Here is a 20,311-nt window from a genome sequence, read left to right as displayed (position 1 = left end):
TCTCCCTTCAAAATTTGTCAAGAAGCAAGTTCCTTATTTCCATCCTTCCCAACATCTGGACACGTGTGTCTCTTGAAACACTGCAATACAGTCTCCTAACTGCTCTCCTGAATTTCATCTTTGCTCTCTGTATTTATTTTCAACATAGCATTGAGAGAAATGCCTTTCATACTCACTCCCTTTTTCAAATTATGCAATAATTTCTAAGTTCCTTCAACATAAAAGTAGAAGCCTTGACAAGTCTGTAATTATCTGCATAGTTAGCCACCCTCCCTTCTCACTTCTGCTTCATTGTTGTCGAGAATAGTCTAATGTGAAAATGATTCTTGCTCTTTGAAGGTGATCTGAACTCTTATCCTACTGTTCTCTCCTTTGACCCTCTTCACCAACCATAGGGGTCTCCCTGTTCCCTAACTAACCACCCACATTTTAGCATCAGGGTCTTTGAACGGACCCTTCACTCTGTTCAACTATAACATTTTAAATAATTAATAGCTACATTGACCTCACATTTAAAATTGCATCATCTCTCCAGCCTTCTCAACTTCCCTTTCTAATGGAAAAATCTAAAATGCCCACACTTGGCCCCAGAAGGGTAACAAAGGAGAAGTGTTTGCTATTTTTGAAGTCATCTCATCAAGATGGGTGCAGGACTACCCTCATATTTTATTAACATCATCCACCAGTGGCAGCCACATTCCTTTGGACTACAGTTAAAGGTAAGCAGCACATTGGTTAGAACATCAAGATGTCTTGGCCTGTGCTTCTTTTTATGAGCGTTTTCTTCATATCCAGCTGCCTTTCTACTTCTCTAACAATAAATAATGCTTAGAGAGTAGCAATCATTTTACTTTTGATATTATATGATGACATGTGCAAAATGCAGACAATAAACATAAAAAGAATAATTCAAAATCCATTAAAAATTACACATAATCTCAAGAATGAACAATAATTATTAACAATTTGGAATTTATCTTCATATTTTTGCATGCAATTGTATATAAAATTGTTTATACACATTTTTATCTCATCTTTTGTTTATCAGAAATTATATGAAATTTAAATCATTCTATAATGTGTAAATTTATTAGTTACAAGGCATATAGTGAATTAGTTCCCTGTCTAAATAATTTTTTAAAACATTCCTTATAATTGGTATTTATTTATTTTTTTCATAGAGAAACTAAAATCCAACCAACTCTCTATAGGGTGATTTCCATTTTGCAGTATCTCCAAAATTTCTATTATAAGTATATTTATATTGATTGAAATGACTTTATGACTACCTGGAGTACAAATTTATGCACTTACCAGAAGTTTCACCAACTTCAAAAATTCACAATGTTAATTTTTATATTTTACCATTTTCTTTCAAGCATGAATTAGATGTACATTAACAAGTGCCTCATCTCCTAGCTGATTGCCTTTCTACTTCCTAGTAAACCAAAAAGCTTTATAACCTGTTCTCTGGAAACAGCTTTGGGAGTCCAGTTCAAATTTCATCTACCATTGGAGAATCTGTTCTCATGGTCTGCATTTTCTATTACACATTTTATTTGTTTTAAATATGAGACTAATAATGCTAGCTTCATAGGTTTGTCATAATTGTTAGAAAGAAGCATTAAAACTTTGCACGCTTAAGTTGGGTGAGGTCCATATTTGACACTCTAAAGCTACCAGTGATTTTTAGCATGAAATATTCCAGGAAATAGAAGGAAATATCAGAGACTACGTACCTTAAAGATAATAGAGTTCACTAAATTATTCCAGATATGCACTGAACTAATAAACAGGCCAACTACCAAACACATTAGTACAAAGCCTCAGGAGTTTATGTGAAAGGAAATAGGATACAGATTTTTTGTAAAATGTAGTTAAAAAGCCCCATTTCCAAAACAAAAAAACAAAAATGAGAAATACAAGACACTGGAAAGTATGCCCCACATACATGGAAGCAGGGAGGGAAATAGGCAAATAACATTGCCTTTGATGGGGCTGAGATGTTGGACCTAATACACTAGAAAATCAAAGCAGCTCTTAGAAATATAATTAAAGACCTGAAGAAACCAAGTTGAAAGAAGTGAAGTGTATTATGATGAGTTTCTTACCAAAAAGTGAATAACATTAAAATTTAAAGCTTATTTATGAAAAAGGAATGAATGAATAAATAAATGAGAAAGATACAATAATGGAAAATTAAAAATTCACTATGTCATCAACAAAATACTTGACATAGCAGAAAGAAGAATCAGTGCATTGAGTTTAGGTAAATAAAGAAGAACAACTATGAAGAGGAAAAATACAATGTGTAAGTTTCATAGAGCCTCAATAAGTATGGGACACCATTGCATCCACCAATGCATGCATAATAGGAGTAGCAGAATGAGAGAAAGAGAAAAGAACAGAAATACATTATCAAAAACATAATTCTTTACTCAAACATATATTTTATAATTAATTTCTAAGACAAAGTGATAGTCTATTGTGTTCCTTTCACAATTTCCCTATTGTTAAGCATTTATTTTATGCTTTTAAATATAAAAACTGCACTCATTTAGTGTATGCAATTTGATGACTTTGGACATGTGCATCTACCTAAGATATCATCACCACAATCAAGATGATGAACATATGCATGACTTCCAAATGTTTTCTCGTGATTCTTTGGCTTTTTTTTTTTAATTGTTGTTGTAAGTTTGTTTAGTTCATTTTGGGTTTGTTGTTGTTGTTATTCTTGATCACAAGAACACTTAAGATCTATTCTCTTAACAAATTTTTAAGTGCACAACACCATATTGTTATCTATAAGCCTTATGTTGTTCAGCAGATATCCAGAGCTTATTCATCTCGTATAAGTGTACGTTTATACCCATTAAGCAACAACACTTCATCTACAATCCTCTGGATGTTGACAATCTCTTTTCTGCCTTACAAATGTTACTATTTTAGGTTTCTCTTATAAGTGGAAATATGCAGCACTTGTCCTGTGACTGGCTTATTTCACTTAGCATAATATCCTTCATGTCCATCCACATTGTCATAAAGGGTAGGATTTTTTTTTAAGGCCACCTGAATTGTATTCCAGTATGTGTATGTACCACATTTTCTTTATCTATTTGTCTGTCAATAAACACTTGAGTTTTCTCCATATCTTGAAATAATTACTGAAAATTTCTCAAATCTGGCTTTAAAACCATTCTTCTACACATTAAGGAAGCTGAACAAACTCTATTTAGGGTAAACTAAAAATAATCCAGACACATCTTAATCAAATATTTGACAACCAAAGGGAAAAAAGGAGTATATTAATACAGCAAGAGAAAATGACTCATTATATAAAAAGGAACAAAATATAATTATCAGCTAATTTCCCCTCAGAAAATACGAAGGTCAAAGGCAGTGGTATGAACTATTTCAAATACTGAAAGGAAGAAAACACTGTCAATCAAGAAACCTACATCCTGCATAACCATCTTTCCAAAATGAGGGCAATATAAAGGTATTTTTAGAAAGGTATACTAGACAGTTTCTTGGTAGAAGACTTTGGTCTCACCTTACAAGAAACACTAATAGCAGTTCTTCTAGATAAAAGCAAATGACACGAGGCAGTAATTTGTAACCACACAAAAAATGAAGAGTGAAATCAACTTCTGACATGACAGATGAGGATCTCCACTGACACTTCAGAGAAACTAATGTAAATTATTTCTTAAAACTTAACAACTCTGGAAATGGTATTAAGGGCAAAGAGCAAATGAAGAAACATCTATTTAAAACTTTGTAAAAAAACAAAAAAGGCAAGTCTGCTGTACTTGAAATGGTGTGCTCCCTTTCTCCCCTTGCCAGATTAACAAGGTGGACACTCCAGTCCAGACTACTTTAGCCAAGAACACAGTCTCCATCCCCCTGTGGCACCCAATGAGAGGATCTTCTTCTCAGGAAAAGTGGGACTTTAACATTTCTCATGCCTGTTGCTGAGGCTAAGTCCTGGGTGATTGAGTGCATACTGATAGTGGGGTTTTTCTTCTTCTGCCTGTTTTCGGAGCTCCCAGGGAGATTAAGATTAGGGTACCACAATGACTACCGTGCTCTAACAGAAAATAAAGCAGAACCAGAATCAGGGCTTACAGTGTATCTTTCATGCAATACTTTTTTACCTGCCAAAGGTCATAATGCCTACTTTTCTGATCCAGGAGCAGAGGGTTCTCACACAAGAAACTTGTTTCTATTGACAGATGTGCTCACGGCTCTTCTCCGACCTGTGTTCAGTTTATGCCTGCTCGACCATTTCTCTCCTGCTAGGGGTCTGATGTGTGTTCTCCGGCTTTCGGGGGAAACAGCCTGGAGCTCCCCCTAGCACTTCAGAAAGATGGCACAAATTTAATATACTAGCAGAATAGGAAAGAAGTTCAAAGATGTATTACTTATAGACTCTAGGCAAGGAGGGAACAATGAGTCTGGAGGGCAATCTTTCATTCTTGCATCACAACAAGCCAGAATCAAGAATAAGGTGGAGAGAGAGGAGCATGTAACAACTAGCAGTATATAAAAAGCAAAGAGTGTGGGTCACTGTACATTCACAAGCAAGTGCCTGAATGTTTTGATTAAAAGAAGTGGCAGGAAAGCAAGGAGCACAGTCTGTTAGGCCCCTAATTTCCTATCACCAGCTTGACCCATTTGTGAGGGGTTGGGGTCTGAAAACTGTGTCAACGGTAACTGAGTCCTGCTTCTGGTGAGAAGTTAAACTTATATTCAGAATGAATGACAAGGCAACATAAAATCATAACAATTTACTACACACCCAACTCCTAGTTATGAACTGGAAGCTCTACCTTGAGTGGGGCATACTGACAATATTACATTCCTGTAGCCCTTCAATGAGAAGCAGGCCATTGTCCCCATGCCCAGCTCCCAGGCCCTGACTGGGAGTTTCTGCCTTAGAGGACAAGCAGGCCTTAAAACATGTAACTCCTGATTTCTTCCACAAGGAATGGACTTTATTTACAACAGAATGTGGATAAGCTGAAACCTAAGAGCCCCCTTAAAAGCAGTGAAGGTTGTTGTGAAGCGAATTAGAAGATTCATGGATCAAATACAGATATAGCCTAGATTGAAGGTCAGCCAGCTTCCAGGAGGGTACTCCAAAATAATATATTGAGAACGTTCTCTTGGGGTAAGAACAAACATCAAACATTGACCTCACAAACTATTCCACTCACGGAGATAAAATTTGATCAGATTAGTTTGCAGATAAATTTGTTCCAAGACATTGCTTCAAACGATACAGCAATCTTTAGGCAATTAAGGAGATTAATAGGTAGATGTGCTCAAAGTAAGGGGACAAAAGAGCCCAGTCTGTACCACTGCAATTCAAAGTCACCATAAACATACCCAATGTTGTGCCCCCAAGAAGAGAAATATCAGAGACAACATTATTGGCAGTGGTGGAAAGTAGATAGCAGTAAAATTATTCAGCCAGTCACCAAAGATATAAAAATCAAATAACAGTAACAAGCCCCCAGGGAGTGGGGTAATAACCAGAGTTGCTACTAAGCTGCTACAATATATTATCTAAAATGTTCAGTTTTTCCAACAACAAAATTAGGAGTCAGGCAAAGAAATAGGAAGGTATAACCCATACATTGGGAAAAAGTAGGCAACAAAAGTGTATGTGACAGAAATCAGATGTTCAATTTAAAAGAAAAAGAGAACAAAATAGTCATTATTAGTAAGCTCACAGAACTAAAGGTAAGTTTGTTTTAAAAAGTAGCAAAGATAAGATGAAAATGGCACATCCAATAGAGTTCCAATGAAGAGATGGAAATTTTGCAAAAAGAGGCAAACAGAAATTTTTGCACTAGAAAGTACAAATATAATTTTTTTTTTTGAGATGGAGTTTCACTCTTGTTGCCCATGCTGGAGTGCAATGGCATGATCTCAGCACACTGCAACCTCCACCTCCCAGGTTCAAGCGATTCTCCTGCCTCAGTCTCCCGAGTGGCTGGGACCACAGGCATGCATGCACCACCACGCCTGGCTAATTTTGTATTTTCAGTAGAGACGGGGTTTCTCCATGTTGGTCAGGCTGGTCTTGAACTCCTGACCTCAGGTGATCCACCTGCCTCCCAAAGTGCTGGGATTACATGCATGAGCCACCATGCCCGTCGACAAATATAAATTTTTTTAAAAAATTACTAAAGCGACCTAACAGTAGATTTCAAGTACAAAGAAATAGTGAATTGTAAGATAGATCAAAGGAAATTATGGAAGCCAAAGAACAGAGAAAAAACAAATTCAAAAGAACAGAACCTCAGATATATATGGGATGCCACTTGGACACTAATATATGTGTTATGATAGTATCAGAGGATAAATTTATTTGGAAAAAGATCAGAAGGAAGGATAGATGAGGAAAGGAAAAAACTATTTGAAGAAACTACATCTGAAATCTCACAAAGTTTATTTAAAAAGAAAAACCTGCATATCTAGAAAGGCTAATGAATTCTAAATAGAATAAACATAAACCCACAAACATACACATCATGCTAAAACTGCTGAAAGTCAAAGACAAAGGGAATCCATTTTGAAACAGCAAAGAAAAAAATTATATTTTACTTCTAAGTAAAACCCAATATGGATAACAGCTAACTTCTCAAAGAGAACAACAGAGACCACAAAGCAGTGAGATATCACATACAAAGTGATCACAGAAACTCTATACCAAGTACAACAATCATACAAAAATGAAGCTGACATAAAGACAAGAAATGTGTTGCTAGCAGATTCACATTACAAGAAACTCTGAATGTTCTTAAGGCAGAAAATAAACTTCTTCAGATGGCAATTTAAACCCACATTACAAAAAACAAAACCACCAGTAATATATAAACATTTAATTATAACACACACTATTAATGTGTATGTTTTCAATTCTCTTAACTGATGTAATAAACAATTGTACAAAATATTATGTATATAAATGTATGTAGTATATTGTTGAGCCTATAACATCTAGAAATACATATGTAATGTATTTGCCAATAACAGCACAAAGGAAGTGGGAGGGAGCCAAGTTGCATGAGTTTAAAAAATAATGACAGAGAGTAAAGTCATAATAACGTATTGCTGAGATTTTAATATTAATAGATGTAATATGAATAACAACACCACTTCAGAAAGGAGGAAAGAGATATAGATGAGAACATTTTCTATATATGACTGGAATTCCTCTAGTATGAATCTGAAGCTGATTCTGATTAAGATATATAATTTTCTCTAGCAACAGCCTAGAAAAAATCACTAGAAAATGTAAAAATGTGCTAGAAATTATTACTTAAGTTTAAAAGTTAAATTATTAAGTAGTCACTTGATGCAAAAGAAGACAATAAATAAAAATGAAGGAATAAAAATACATGAGACATACAGAATATGAAAAATAAGGTGGCAAACATAAATTCAACTATAACATTAAATATGAATAAACTTAACAATCTCATTAAAAGACAGATGCTCAGACTGATTTCAGAAACCATGATTCAATTATATGTTGGCGACAGGAGATCTACTTTCAATTCAAAAGACACAAAGAGATTCAAAGTAAAAATATGGCAAAAGATACATCGTGCAATAGCACCCTTAGGAAATCTGGCGTGGCAATACAAGTATCAGACAAAATAGATTTTAAAACAGAAAATATTACTAGAGATGAAAAGGAACATTTTACAATGTTAAAAAGTGTCAATCTGTAATTAAGTTATAAAGAGTATGTATGCACAGAATAAGAGAAACAAAAATTGAAAGAAATGAGTAGAGAAATAAATACTTCAATAATACCAGTTGGAAACTTTTATGCCTGGATTACAGTAACAGATAGAACAACCAGACAGAGTTCAATGAGAAAATAGAATGCTTGAACAGTCACAAACACCACCAAGACCTAATAGACATCTCTAAAACACTCCACCAACAATAGCATAATATATATTCTTCTCTAGCACACACATAATATTCTCCAGTGTAGATAATAAGTTAAGTCATTTAAATTTTTAATAAATGTCAAAGGATCCAAAAATAAATGTCAAAGGATCCACAGTGCATTAAATCATTAAATTAAGAATCAGAAGTAGCAGATACTTGAGAAACTCATAAACATTTGAAAATCTTGCAGCACATACTTAAATAACAAATAGGTTCAAAAAGAAATTAAAAGTGAAATTATAAAATCATTTGAGATTAATGAAAATAATGACAAAGACTCACAAAGAATGTATGGAATGCAGCTTATAAATGCTTAGAGGAAGATTTACAGTTTTTAATGTATATATCAAGGTAAAAGAAAGTTCTCAACTCAATAGCCCAGACTTTTACATTAGGATACTTAAAAATGAAGGGAAAGATAAATATAAATCAGACAGAAGACAGGAAATAATAATGAAAAGGAGTGATGATTTCACTGCACCCAGCTAGAATTTTTTTATTTTAATTTTTAAAACTTTCTTTAGCATTTCTTGTAACACAGGTCTCACCCTTTCTTTGTTAAAAAAAAAAAAAAATTAGCTACCCTCTTTTGAAGGACCGTGTTGCAAAATATAGCATTTTTGTCAATTTTTTTCTTTTGGAATTTTGGATATGTTATACAACTGCCTTTTGTCATGAAATATTTCTGCAGCAAAATGCACTGAGAATATAATGAGGGCTCACACGTAAGTGGCAATCGTTTTTCTTTCTGCTTTCAATATTGTCTCATTTTTTCTTATTGAAAATGTGATTATAATGTGTCTTGATTTTAATTTCTTTGAATTCATCTTATTTGGGACTCATTGAGATTCCTACATATGAATGTCTACATCCTTCCCCAAATTTGGGAAGTTTTCATCCATTAGTTATATGATAAACTTTTTCTCATTATGTATTTCCATAAGCTGACATTTTCTCTATTTTCCTTCTGAGCTCCCGTAATGCATATATTGGGTACACCTGATGGTATCCCATAAGTTTCTTAAGATTTGTTCGCTCATTCACACTATTTTTCTCTCTTTTTGCACATCTCATTGGACAATTTGTAATAACATGTCTTTGAATTCACTGATTGTTACAGTCTGAGTGTTTTTGTTCCCCCAAAATTCATGTTGAAATCTTAACTCTCAAGATGATATTAGAAGAGGGCTCCTTTGGGAAATGAGCAGGTCTTGAGAGTGAAGCCATTAGGATTAGAATTTATGCCCTTATAAAAGAGACTCCAGAGATCTCGCTCATCTTTCTTTCTGTCTGAAAATACAGCGAAAAAAAAGATTGTCTCTGAACGCATAAGTGGGTTCTTATCTACCAGTGCCTTGCTCTTGCATATTTCAGCCTCCACAATGGTGGGGAATAAATTTGTGGTGTTTATAAGCCACCCAGCCTATGGTATTTTGTTATAATAGCCCAAATGCACTAAGACACTGATTCTTTCTTTTTTTTAAAACCAGTCTGCTGTTAAACATCTTATGAATATTTCAGTTAATTTATTGTATTATTCAAACTCATGATTTCTCTATGGTACATTTTATAATCTTTTTTTCTTTGTTGAAGCTCTCACTTTGTTCATGCGTTGTTCTACTAACATCACTGACCATCATTACCACAATTATTATTAATTCCCTATCAGGAAATCACACATCTTTATTTCATTAGGGTGAATTTCTGGATGTTTATCTTGTTGTTTAGTTTGTAATATATTTTCTTAACTCTTTGTTTCCTAGAAACTGTTTCCTTATTTTCCTTGGCTTTTGACGTCAGCGCATTATAGAAATCAGCCACTTGCATAAGCCTTTCCTGGCAGGCTTCATACAAGAAAATATCCTAAACGTTCCGCCCACTCAGTGATTCTAGGAGACTTTGTGTTACTTCGAACAACTGTCTTTGTTTTTCATATCATCCAGGTGTCTGGGGAATGTAATATTCTGTCATCTCTGTTCTGACAGGCAGGACATACCCAGTGCTTCCAATGGCTCGACACAGTCGGAATTTTGGATGTATGGTCCAGTTATTTCTATCCCTCTCAAAGAACAAACTGGGAAGTGAATTTTGATTAGTTACTCACTTTATGTTAAGCCAGGTAATGTGTCTGTGGCATGTGTTAGCTTGCTGTTGAAAACTGCAAATTTTTCATAGCCCTCAGTTGGCTACAGTATATGAGGTTGCATCAGTGTTCTGGCATAGGTAGAAAGCAGACAGTGCCTTGGGAGCCCCCAGAAAATTAAGAATATTGAATGCATGGTCTTGTCTTTTGATTCTCTGTCCATGGAGAAGCCGGGAAGTGCTTTTTTTTTTTTTTTTTCAAAATCATGTGGAGCTGTGCTGTGATAGGGCTTTTGATGAGAGATTATCTTGAGCTCTCTTAGTGCTTAGTGACTGACTTTATGCTTGCTCAAATATAGGATGCTGTCAACTAGTTTGTGGTCTTCTCACAAAAGAAATTGCTCTGTAGTGTGTCACTGAATCAGGGATGGTGAGTGAGAAGGAAGGATCCAGGGCTTCTTATCCTGACATTATCTTGATAACGTCTTTATGCTCCACTGTTTCAAACAAATTTCAAAAACATTCAATGAGGAAAAATAGTCTTTCCAAAACATGGTGCTGAAACAAATATGTAGTCACATGTAAAAGAAACAAATCTTATTTCACACCATGGATAAAAATAACTCAAAATTTATAAAATAACTAAAAATATGAATATATTTAAATATATATTTATATATAATTTATTATATATAAATATATAATATATAAACATATAATTATATATTTAAATATATATAAAATATATATACATTATATATATAAATAAAACTTTACTGAAGACACTCGGTCAGCTCTAATTAATTTCTTTTGGCTAAACTAACTGGTTCCATGATGCAGTGAGGCCACTCAAGATAAAAGCACCAATTTATAACAGGCTTGCCTTTGTATCTACATGGCATGAGGTTGTGCTTGCTGGTGTTACCATGTATTCTTACTACCCTAAAATGCTGTCATCTACAAAACAAGAAGTGTCATTAATTTAGTCTAATCCAGTGTGTTTTGCCATCAAGTTTGACCTATGTTTGGCATTTGGACCATGAGACCATCTCGAAAGTCAGTAAAAATACAGCATCCTAACTGGTCAATTCTTGAATTCTGCTTACCAAAGGTAAGTCAGAACTTTCAGGTCACTGTGTGGTGACCACTACTGGTTGTTTGGGGCATTCTATGAGTATTCTTTGTGATCCTACAACTCTAGCAGAAGACTGGAGACAACCGTTTGTGAGATTTGCTGAAAGGAAGGAGAACACCCCCCCAGGGAGCATTACATATGGCACCTAAATTGCCTATAAGGAGTTATTTTTCAGATAAAGGTAACAATCTTGCTCATCTTTTGAAACGCTGCTTCTGTTGCATGGGCTCACCTAATACTCATGGCTATCAAGGTGCACATCCATGACAGTCAGTGGCCTAAGTGCTGATGAAAAACAAAAAACAAGCAAACATAAAACAGGCAGGGAGCATTTGGTACCAACTCCTCCTAACACAGCAGAAAAGGTAAGTGAACTGCTCTCTCAATGCAAAATCCCTAGCCAATGTGCTTGCGTGTTGTTCAGGAATGCTATTTTGCTGTTTAGCAGAACTTTAAAGAATAAATGGAGAAGGAGAGAGAGAGAGAGAGGTCACTAAAATTAGAAATGCATGTTAAGACATTATTACTTATCTTGCAGAACTACAAGGCCAAATGAAGGAAAGCAAAATATTTCTCCACAAAATATAGAGGAATGTTAAGTTAAAAACACTGTACACAGGCTGTACCCGTCACGTGGGTGAACACTCATCTTATGCTTCCCTAGTGGCTGGGCAGCAATCCTTCCTTACTGGAAACAGCTCTTGCTGATTGGCCCAGTGAAGGACACAGCAGATGCCAATCTAGGAACAGATTTTACTATCTTCGCACATTTTCTCACGTTTTAAAAAAACTGGAACTTCTCTCTCCTTTGTCTTGTCACTATGAAGAATGTATGGCTCTTTGTTAAAATGGTATTTAAGTAATATCCCTAAGCCACTTCCTTGAGAGAGAAATACTTTTAAACTGAAAACACTCCGTGATGGGTACAGCCTGTGTTACTAAATTACTGCTTGCCTTTCTTTTGTTACTCTGACTTTAGTTTTCAAGACAATGTCTTAACTAAGAACATAAAAAGGGAAAAAAAAGAAATTAGGCTTTCTCTTTTACACATAGAGTGAACAAAAATATGTCAACAAATTAAATAACAAATGGATGAATTCCTAAGAAGACACAAACTAGCGAAAATAATTAAACAAGAAATAGAATATCTATATAGAAGATATCCGTATTAAAGACATTAAATTAATATTAAATCAATATTAAATCATCCCACAAAGAAAAGCACAGGCCCAGAGGATTTATTGAGGAATTCTAATAAATACTCAAAAGGAAAATCTCCATCAATCTATCTCAACCCTTTTCAGAACAAATATGTGAAAACATTTAACTCATCATACTTATCATGTATTATCCTGATACCAAAACTAGACAAACATCTCAAGAAAAGAAATATCCTTTAAATATCTCCTGTGAATCTAGATGCAAAACTCCACAACAAATACCAGGCAGCCAAATCTAGCAAAATATAAAAAAGATTATACAACTTAATGAAGAATGATTTATCATAGAAATTTAAAGTTAATTTACATTTCATATGTATTAATGTACTACCTCATTTAATTGAACACATGGCAAAAGTCAATTATTTTGATAGACAAGGAAAGCTTTTAGTAAAATCAAATACCTTTTAATGTTAAAAACGCACAACAATTTAGGAATAGAAGAAAAATAAATTTCTCAACCTGATTGTTTTTAAAAAGCTAGCATCATACTAAGTGGTGAAAGACAACACTTTTCTCCTAGGATTTGGAAGAAGACAGAGGTGTCCATCTTGCTACTTCTAGTTAAGATTGTATGGGATGTTGTATCCGGGTAATTAGACAAAAAAAGAAAGAAAGAAATAGTAAGAAGGAAAGAAAAGAGAAAGAAAGGAAGTAGAGAGGGAGAGAGGGGTGGATAAAAAGAGGAATGGAGGGAAGGAGGAGAAGAAGAAAGAAAAGGCATCCAGGTTAGAAAGTCTAAAATAAAACTGTATCTGTGCCAAGATGACATGAGCTTGTACATAGAATATCGCTATTATCTTCTCAGAATTTAATGTCTTTTATATTTTATTTAAATTTTCTTTTATTAAGATACAAGATGAAAACCCTAATTATCATTCTATAAGCCATTGTCTTACATAAAGTAAGTATAAAATCCTACATTCCAGAGCTTTTCCTTGAGAAAATTAACTGCCTTGTACCCTAATATTACAACCTTTCCTATGGTCCAGCAAGCATATATCATCTCTCAATAGAATTATAATATCTGTTTCAGTATTCACTATGTCAAAATTGTTAATAAGAAAATAAGGATATGAAAACTATATAAATTTATTATTTCCAAAGGCAGAATTTTGCCACTCACTGATACTGAATTGATAAACACTACAGAAAAATATCTAACATTAACTTTATTATATGTCAAATACCTATATATGAATTTTTGTCAACTATTTTATAAACTATATTAACAGACACCCTATTATGCATAGTAGTATATTTGCTCAAGTAAAGCTCTAATTGAATTATGTGATTACCACTAATTTAAGCTTTCTCAGATTTTTAGTGTTAACTTTGAGCCATTGGTTCATTTCCAAAAGTTATTCTTTGGAATTTTATTAAAGTTCCTCCATCATAGTAACATATAGCATAATCTCTCTCATTCTACTTTACAGTGGGCCCATCTGAAGACATATCTATCATCATTTAGAAGTCTTATATGTGTGCCAAGAATGATGGTTTCCAGCTGCATCCATGTCCCTACAAAGGACACAAACTCATCCTTTTTTATGGCTGCATAGTATTCCATGGTATATATGTGCCACATTTTCTTAATCCAGTCTGTCACTGATGGAAATTTGGGTGATTCCAAGTCTTTGCTATTGTGAATAGTGCCGCAATGAACATACGTGTGCATGTGTCTTTATAGCCGCATGATTTATAATCCTTTGGGTATATACCCAGTAATGGGATGGCTGGGTCATATGGTACTTCTAGTTCTAGATCCTTGAGGAATCGCCATACTGTTTTCCATAATGGTTGAACTAGTTTACAATCCCATCAACAATGTAAAAGTGTTCCTATTTCTCCACATCCTCTCCAGCACCTGTTGTTTCCTGACTTTTTAATGATTGCCATTCTAACTGGTGTGAGATGGTATCTCATTGTGGTTTTGATTTGCATTTCTCTGATGGCCAGTGATGATGAGCATTTTTTCATGTGTCTGTTGCTGACGAGTTGATGGGTGCAGCACACCAACATGGCACAAGTATACATATGTAACAAACCTGCATGTTGTGCACATGTACCCTAGAACTTAAAGTATAATTAAAAAAAAAAATGGGAAGAAATTTTTTAAAAAAAGACATTAAGTATTGTATTAAAGCTATTGTAATTTGGCATTGGAAAAAAAAGTCTTATATGTGTGAAGAAATTATCACTGCCTGATTGAATTAATATCTAGTATTTTCTCTCCTACAAAATGAGAACTTTAGAATATAAAAATCATTTTCAAATTTACCTAGCAAAAACTCCTTTTCAAATAAAATATTCTGCAGAAATTGTTGTTATGTAGAATAGAAAATAGTAGAACAGTTGTGTGAAATAGCAATGAGTGAGTTCTGATCTCCTACACTGTCATGGCCTTTACACTCAGAGTGTTCTTGGTTGAAAATAGTGAATTAGGTAATCAGTGCAGTCTCCTCTCCAGCAATTAGGAATCTATGAAATTTACAAAAGCCAGTTACACATTGAAAGCAGGGAAGAGTCAAATTTATGGACATGGATACAAAGAGAAATATTTGCCATAAAATTCTATGTAGGCAGATAATTTCCAATATTAAGGCCAACAAAGAAAACTAAATCTGTAAACTGGAGGCTGGTAAAAAGTAATTACATCTTCCAGTTTTATGCAGATATACACTGTGGTCAGGTAATGGTCTCTATACCTGATTAAGTTAGAGACAGAAATGCTCAGAACACCTTATTTTTGAAAACATGTCATTATCCAAATTACAAAAGTTTAAAATACCACACTCGGCCGGGCGCGGTGGCTCAAGCCTGTAATCCCAGCACTTTGGGAGGCCGAGACGGGCGGATCACAAGGTCAGGAGATCGAGACCATCCTGGCTAACATGGTGAAACCCCGTCTCTACTAAAAATACAAAAAAAAAAAACTAGCCGGGCGAGGTGGCGGGCGCCTGTAGTCCCAGCTACTCGGGAGGCTGAGGCAGGAGAATGGTGTAAACCCGGGAGGCGGAGCTTGCAGTGAGCTGAGATCTGGCCACTGCACTCCAGCCTGGGCGACAGAGCGAGACTCCGTCTCAAAAAAAAAAAAAAATAAATAAAATAAAATAAAATAAAATACCACACTCATCAGAAAAATTTGACTCATGAGATTCTCAGGGGGGATATTTTGTTTCACACTCTAATTGAACAGAGAGTTGTGTTTATATAAAGCAAATTGTCCTTCATATGAAAGACAAGTTTGTATGTACCAGGTCAACCCAGTAGAGAAGTTGTATCAGTCTAAAATATCTGTGTCAAAACCATCTTCCATTTTGAATCTTCTGGTCACCAGTTTTCTTAGTCTCTTGAGGTCACACATATATAAAGGCAACACAAAGGGCTTAAGTAGGTCCACAGAACAAAGTCCTACAGGGACCAAGGTAAAGGCATCTGTGAAACTGCTCAGCAGAGCTCTTGGTTGTGAGTGGTTGCTCAAGGGCCCCAGTTTCCATTCAGTATTGGAAAATAATTCTAACTGGTGTATATTCAATGCCTGGAGGAGAGTGGCTATATCTTCTTGTGCTTGCCATCTTATGGCTAACATAATGTATAGATCCTAATAGATAATGTTTATGAACATGTCAACAAAGAAAAAATGACTCCTTGCATAAATATATCACTGTTTGCTAAAGCATACCTTGTACAAGAACTCTACAAAGAAAAGTGCAAACACTTCTTTCAAAGCAAATTTATCAGAGACAAGTTAAGATAGCCCAGTAAATTTTCATTCTAATTGTTTGAGCTCCGTATGTATTCTAGCAAATAATCCTTTGTTAGATGAAGAGTTTGCAAATATTTTCTCCCATTCTGGGTGTGATCTCTACTTTGTTAACTGTTTCCTTTGCTATGCAGAAGCATTTTCACTTTATGTAATCCTGATCTATTTTTTGTTTTGTTTTTGCTTGTGCTTTTAAGGTCTCATTCAAAAAGGTTTTGCCCATGTGAATAACCTAGAGCATTTCCCCAACGTTTTCTTGTAGTAGTTACACAATTTGGGGCCTTAGATTTAAGAGTTTAATCCATTTTGATTTGATTTTTGTGCATTATGAGAGATAGGGGTCTAGTTCATCCTGATTATTTTATCTGATTCTCCCAGCACCATTATTGAAAAGACTGTCTTTTCCCCATTGTGTGCTCTTGATACTTTTGTTGAAGATGTGTTGGTTGAAAATATGTGAATTTAAATTTGGCTTCTCTACTCTTTTCCATTGTTTTATGTGTCTGTTTTCTTGCCAGTGCCATAGTGTTTTAGTTACTCTAGCTTTGTCGTAGATTTTGAAGTCAGGTGATATGATGCCCTTAGTTTGTTCTTTTGCTCAGCATTACTTTGGTTATTCAATGTCTTTTGTGGTTTCATGTAAATTTTAAGAGTTTCTTCTATTTATATAAAGAATGTCATTAGTATTTTTGTACAGATTGAATTGAATCCATAAATTGCTTTGAGTAGTATTGTTATTTAAATAATAGTAATTCTTCTAATTGATGAGCATGAGATATTTACTTATTGTTTTTTATTCTTTATTTTTTTATTTGAGTTTATAGTTTTTCTTTTAAAAGTATTTCCCTTCTTTGTTTAGATTGATTTCTAGATATTTCATTCTTTTTGTAGTTTTTGTTAATGGAATTTCAGTCCCAGCATCTAGTATTGCCCGTTGTATCCTAAAACTTCACTGAATTGGAAATTGCTTTTAACAGTTTTTTTTTGGTGGAGTCTTTTGGTTTTTGTAGGTATAAGGTCATGTCATCAGCAAACAGGGCTAATTTAACTTTTTCTTTCCAATCTGGTTGCTCTTTTTTTTTCTCTTGCATAACTGCCCTGGCCACAACTACCAGCAGTATGTTGAGTAATACCAGTAAAGTGAGCATTCTTCTTTTCCAGTCTTTGGAGGAAAGACCTTCAATTGTTTCTCATTCAGTAAAGTGGTAGCTGTGGGTTTGTCACATATGATCTTTATAATTTTGTGGTATGTTTCTTCTATACCCATTTTGATGAGGGCTTTTACCATAAAGTGATCTTTAAATTTATCAAATGCTTTTCTGTAAACAATTGAAATAATCATAGGACTGTTTTTTGGTCTTTCTTTTGTTAATGTGATGTATCACATATATTTATGTGCATATGTTGAACCATCTTGGCATTATTGGGATAAATCCTACTTAATCATGATGAGCGATGCTTTTAATACATTGTTGAATTCAGTGTGCTAGTATTTCCTTGAGGAGTGTGTATCTCTGTTCCTCAGTGCTATGGGCCTGTAGTTATATTTTTTTGTTGTACCCTTGTTGGATTTTGGTCCTGGGTAATGTTGGCCTTGTAGAATGAATCTGGAGGTATTTCCTCCTGTTTAATTTTTTTTTGAAGAGTGTGTGTAGGATTGGATTAGTTTTCAACATGCCTGGTAGAATTCTGCAGTGGGTTCATCGGGTCCTGGGATTTTCTTACTTTGAAGACTTCGTTATTATGGCTTCAATCCTGTTACTCATTACTGGCTTTTGAGGCTTTCTATTACTTCATAGTTTAATCTTCATAGATTTTATTTCTTCAGGAATGTATTCATTTCATCTAACTTTTTCCATTTGTTGCCATATAGTTCTTCATAATTGTTTTTTAATCATTGTTTTTGTTCTTAGGTCTCAGTTATAATTTCCTTTTTGTTTCTGACTTCATTTATTGAAGCTCTCTCTCAATTTTTCTGAATCATTCTAGCTAAAGTTTTGTCAATTTTTTTGTAAATCTGTGTTTCTTTAGTCTCAATATTATTTATTTTCACCCTGATCTTTATTATTTCTTTGCTTCTACTAATTTTAGGTTCGATTTGTTCTTAATTTTCTAATGCTTTCTGCTGAATAATTAGGTCGTTTATTTAAAGTGTTTCTACTTTTTTTGTTATAGGTGTCCATTGGTAGAAACTTTTCTCTTAGCACTGTTTTTGCTGCATTCCATAGATATTTAGTATATTGCATTTCCATTTTTATTTGCTTCCACAATATTTAAATTTTCTTCTTAAATTTCCTCATTAATGCATTGGTTGTTCAAGAGTATGTTATTTTATTTTAATGATGTGGTTTGTTTATTTTCTGAGGTCCCTCCTGTTACTGATTTCTAATTTTATTCCATTGTAGTCAGGAAAATATATGTGATATAATATCTATTTTTTTCAAATTTGTACAAACTCGTTTTGTGGCCTAAGATATTTTCTACTCCGGAAAATGTTCCATGTGCCAATGAAAAGAATGTGTATTTCTCAGCAGCTGGTGAAATGTTTTGTAAATATCAGTTAGGATTACAAGATATAACGTGCAGTTTAACACTTCTGTTTCTTGTTAATATTCTGTCTGGATGATCTGTTCATTACTGAGAGAGTATTAATGTCTGCTAGTATTATTGTGTTGCTGATTATCTTACTGTTTAATTTTATTAATGTTTACTTTATATACTTGAGAACTCCATTTTGGATGCATAGATATTTAGAATTGCTATATCCTCTTGCTGAATTGGCACCTTTATCATATGTGGCCCTCCTTGTCTTTTTACAGTCTTAATTAATAGTCTACTTATCTCATACAAGTGGCTACTCCTTCTTTTCATAACTTTCAGTTTCATAAGATTTTTTCACCCCCTCACTTTCAGCTTATGTGTGTTTTATAGATAAAATGGGTTTCTGCAAGGCATTATGTAGTTGGGTCTTGCTTCTTTATCTATTCAGCCACCCTATGCCTTTTAATTGGAGAATGAAGACAATTTTTATTTATTGTTATTAATGATAAGTAAGGACTCACTTCTGCCATTTTGTTGCTTGATTTCTGATTGTTTTGAGACTTTCCCTTTCTTCCTTTCATAAGGTCTTTTTTTTATGGTTAGACAATTATTTCTGCTAGTATGTTTTAATTTGCTGCTTTTTGTTTTTAATGACTAAATTGTATGTGTATGCACTGTGGTTACCTTGAGGCTTACAAAAAACATCTGTTAGAGATAACAAGTTATTTTAAAGAGATGACAGCTTATCTCAGATCACAAATTTGAAAACAGAAACAAAGGAAATAAAAATACACAAGAAAATTCTTTAACTCCATCCCTCTCCCCACATTTTGACTTACAGTTGTCTCAATTTACATATTTGTATATTACTTATCTTGTAACAGGTTGTTGTAGTTAGAGGATTCATGTTAGAGTTAGCAGTGAATTAAACATCACAAATACAGTAATACAGTATTCTGGAATTTTCTGCGTACTTAACTTTTACCTGTGAGTTTTACATCTTGAAGATCTTTCTTTTGCACATTAGGGTTTTTTTCCTTTCAGTTTGATAAACTCCTTTTAGCATTTCTTGAAAGACGAGTCTACTGGTAGTGAATTGTCTCCACTTTTGTTTGTCTTGGAAAGGCTTTATATCTCCTTCATATTTGAATGATATTTTTGCTGGTTACAATATTCTTGGATGGCAGTTTGTTTCTTTGAGTCCTTTAAAAACGTTGTTCCACTTCCTCCTGGCTTGTATAATTTCTGTTAAGAAGTATGTTGACACACAAACTGGAGTTCCTTTATATGTTACGTGCTTCTTATCACTGCTTTTATGATTTTCTGTTTATTCTTGACTTTGAAAGTTTGACTTCTGCATACCTTGAGGTAGTCTTATTTGGATTGAATCTGTTTGGCATTCTAAGATTTTTCTGTACCTCGATATTTATGTTTTCACAGGTTTTAAAAAGTATTTTCTTATTATTTCTCTGAATAAACTTTTGATCCCTTGTTCTTGCTTATCTCTCCATTGAGCACTAATAGTTATTTAATTTTCTGTGTTGAAGTAATTTTCCATATCTTTTAGGTGGTCTGGATCTTATTATT

Source organism: Macaca nemestrina, chromosome 6 (genome assembly GCF_043159975.1).
Source record: "Macaca nemestrina isolate mMacNem1 chromosome 6, mMacNem.hap1, whole genome shotgun sequence".
NCBI classification, from domain to species: domain Eukaryota; kingdom Metazoa; phylum Chordata; class Mammalia; order Primates; family Cercopithecidae; genus Macaca; species Macaca nemestrina.
This window is presented reverse-complemented; position numbering follows the sequence as displayed.